General features: G+C 44.8%; 1 pseudogene; it reads left to right on the top strand.

The window, feature by feature from the left end:
* The first annotated feature begins 317 nt into the window (after window positions 1-317).
* Window positions 318-522, top strand: LOC108532781 (small nuclear ribonucleoprotein G pseudogene; annotated as a pseudogene).
* Window positions 523-3,909: the final 3,387 nt, after the last annotated feature.

Below are 3,909 nucleotides of genomic sequence, written 5' to 3'. Positions count from 1 at the left end.
TGAAATTACAGGCATGTGCCACCACGCCTAACTAATTTTTGTATTTTTAGTAGAGACGGGGTTTCACCATGTTGGCCAGGCTGGTCTCGAACTCCTGACCTCAGGCGATCCACCCGCCTTAGCCTCCTAAAGTGCTAGGATTACAGGCATGAGCCACCCTGCCCTGGCCTAAAATGTTTTTTATTGTAGTAAAATATATGAGAAAGAAGAGAGCTTTTTATCTGCGAGCTCTTCAGTTATCAGGCCCAGAGAGGCTTTGAAAAGTAACATCACATTCCATTTCAAGGCATCTGTGAGACTGCTGAACAGGTAGCAAAGTTCACCCTCACGAGCTGAAAAACACTATGGACAAGAAGCTATCACTGAAATTAAACAGTGGCAGACATGTCCAAGGAATACTGCGAGGATTTATCCCTTTATGAATCTTGTGATAGATGAATGTGTGGAGATGGCAACTAGCGAGCAACAGAACAATATTGGAATGGTGGTAACATCATGTTAGAAGCCTTGGAACAAGTATAAATAGTGGCTTGTTCAACAAGACGTTCACATCCCCTCTCCAAAGGGCCCGTTTAACTATGATGTAAAAATCAGGTCATGAACATTTTCATATTAGACTTTTTGTTAAATAAACTTTTGTAATAGTCAAAAAAATCAGAAAAGTGACAGCATGCCACATCTCATCCTCTCCACCATCTTGGGCTAAATAATTACGTCTTACAGCCCCTTGCTATGTGGGCTTTAAGACTAACTGACACCAAGTAGCTACAAAATGTCACACACTCTGGACGCCATAACTCTTACCCTGTAGTTCAACAATGTATAGCCAATTACTAATCAATGTTATTTCCTTTAAACCAATGAGAATTTCTGACAACTTTGTATCAGCCCACTCATTACCCTCTTTTGCCTTTTTAACTAAAATTTTTAAGTAATTAAAAAAGATTTTTAAGAGACAAGGTATTGCTATGTCACCCAGGCTAGACTCAAACTCCTGGGCTCAAGCTGCTTCAGCCTCCTGAGCACCCGCCCCCTTTAACTTTTAAAAACCTGCTTGTGGTCAGGTGCAGTGGCTCACCCCTGTAATCCCAGCACTTTAGAAAGCCAAGGCGGGTGGATCACCTGAAGTCAGGAGTTCAAGACCAGCCTGGTCAACACAATGAAACCCCATCTCTACTAAAAACACAAAAATTAGCTGGGTGTGGTGGCACACACCTGTAGTCCCAGCTACTCAGGAGGCTGAGGCAGGAGAATCACTTGAACCCAGGAGGCAGGGGTTGCAGTGAACTGAAATCATGCCACTGTACTCCAGCCTGGGCAACAGAGTGAGATGCTGTCTCAAAAAACAAAAAAAACAAAAAACCCAAAATAACCTGCTTGTAACAGAGGCCAAACAGAGCACTCCCAAGGCAACTTGGAGATGGGTCCTGAGCTGTAGTCCTTAACCTTGGCCCAAATAAACTCTTTATATTAATTTTGCCTCCATTTCTTTCTTTAAACTGACATAATCATAACATAAAATTTACCATTTTAACCATTTTTAAGTGTACAGTTCAGTGGTGTTAACTACAGCACAATGTTGTGCAACCAACACCATCATCCATTTCCAGAACTCTTTTTTTTTTTAACTTTTATTTTAATTACAGGTACATGTGCAGGTTTGTTACTTAGATCAACATATGTCATGGGGGATTGTACAGATTATGTTATCAACCAAGTATTAAGCCTAGTACCCATTCGTTATTTTTCCTGATCCTCTCCCTCCTCCCACCCTCCACCCTCTGAGAGGTCCCAGTGTGGGTTGTTCCCCTCTCTGTGTCCATGTGTTCTCATTATTTAGCTACCACTTATAAGTGAGAACACGTGGTATTTGGTTTTCTGTTCCTGCCTCAGTTTGCTTAGGACAATGATCTCTGCCTCTATCCAAGTTGCTGCAAAGGCAGAACTCGTTTTATCATCCCAAACTGAAACCTGCCCCTGTTGGACACTGATTCCCCACTTCTCCCTCCCTCAGGCTCCTGGCAATCACCATTCTACTTCCTGTCTCTATGAATTTGACTACTCATATCAGTAGAATTCGCCATTTTGTGACTGGCTTATTTTACTTAACAGATGTCCTCAAGGCTCATCCATGCTATAGCAGGTGTCAGAATTTCCTTACTTCTTCAGGTTGAATCATCGCCATTGTATGGCTAGAACACATTTTGTTTACCCATCCCTCTGTTGCTAGGGTTCAATCCCTATGACAAAAGGCAGCAGGCTCCTTCACCAGAAATGCTTTTCCCTTTAGGCTGCCAACCCACAGGGCAAAACATACCAGCATCCTTTCTCCTCACCTCACGATGCTCTCTCCAGGCAAATGGAACCTTTGCGCCGGGAGCCACCTACCTGAGATCAGATTCTATGATGAGGACCAGATTTCCTGGAACTTTCCAGTCTTTCAGGAGACAATACTGAGTGAGGGCTAGGAGAGCAAATGGCAAAATGCCCCAGGTCTTACCCCTTACAAAACCAAGAAATGCAAGTGAGCTGCCCACCTGGCCCAAGGGAGCGCCAGGGAGAAGAGGCCTGGGGGGAGCTGCCCCCATTTCCATCTTGGTACTGCTCACAATGCCCCAATAACCCTATGCCCCTTCGCAGTCATGACCTGTTTAAAGCAGAACAGGGTGGTGTGGCCGCCTGTTGGGCACCGGAGGTGGCAAAGCCTCAGGGCCCAGAATGGCCTTGCCTTTCCCAGCCTGGAGAGCACAGCACCCCAGCAACAGCATGGCCGTGCCCCACCCCATCTCTGGGAGATGAAAGGGCTTGCAGGCTGAAACCACTGCAGGAAAGCTAGGAAAAAGCGAAATATCAAACAAACAAAACAAGAAAGCAGCCTGTATTAGTCCGTTTTCACGCTGCTGATAAAGACATACCCGAGACCGGGCAATTTACAGAAGAAAGAGGCTGATTGGACTCACAGTGCCGCGTGGCTGGGGAGGCCTCACAATCATGGCCGAAGGCGAAAGGTACTACTTACATGGCGGCAGCAGGAGAAAAATGAGGCAGAAGCGAAAGCAGAAACTCCTTATTAAAATAAAAAAAAAAACAAAACATCAGATCTCATGAGACTTACTCACTACCATGAGAAAAGTATGAGAGAAAGCGCGCCCGTGATTCAGTGATCTCCCACCGGATCCCTCCCACAACAGGCAGGAATTACATGAGTATCCTTCAAGATGAGATTTGGGTGGGGACACAGAGTCAAACCATATCAAGCCCCTATATCCAGAAAATGCAAATTTCATTAAAAGCTAAAAACAAATGTGCTGCCAAGCCATGAAAAGCCATGGAGAAAACTTAAATGTATATTACTAAGTGGAAAAGCCGGTGTGAAAAGGGTACATACTGTATAATTCCAACTATATGACACTCTGGGAAAGGCAAGACTATGGAGACAGCAAAAAGACCAGTGGGCGCCAGGGGATGGGGGGAGGGAGGGATGAACAAGTGGAGCACAGAGGATTTTTAGGGCCGTGAAACTACTCTAAGATGCTATGACAGTGGATAAAGTCATCATAATTTGGTTAGAACGCATGGGACATACAACACCAAGAGTGAACCCCAATGTAAATATAGACTTTGGGTGATGATGCATCCATGTGGGTTCTCGATTTAATGAATGTACTACATATGTGGGGGCAGGGATATATGGGGACTCTCTATACTTTGTGCTCAAATTTGCTATGAACCTGAAACAAATTTGCTATGAAAACAAAACAAAAGGATCCCCAGATGCCCTGAGCTCTGTTTTACAAGGAGGGCCGCCTGGCTCCTCAGGCCACAGCTCAGAAAGCCCTGCTCTCCCTGGGAGGACTCACAGCCCCATTTTCTCCTTTGTCTTTTAAGTGAGCTGTAAGGAATCCTTTG

Source organism: Rhinopithecus bieti, unplaced genomic scaffold (assembly GCF_001698545.2).
Source record: "Rhinopithecus bieti isolate Rb0 unplaced genomic scaffold, ASM169854v2 scaffold_7681, whole genome shotgun sequence".
Taxonomy (NCBI): Eukaryota; Metazoa; Chordata; class Mammalia; order Primates; family Cercopithecidae; genus Rhinopithecus; species Rhinopithecus bieti.
The sequence above is the reverse complement of the archived record's forward strand: the minus strand, read 5'-3'. Positions and strand labels throughout refer to the sequence as shown.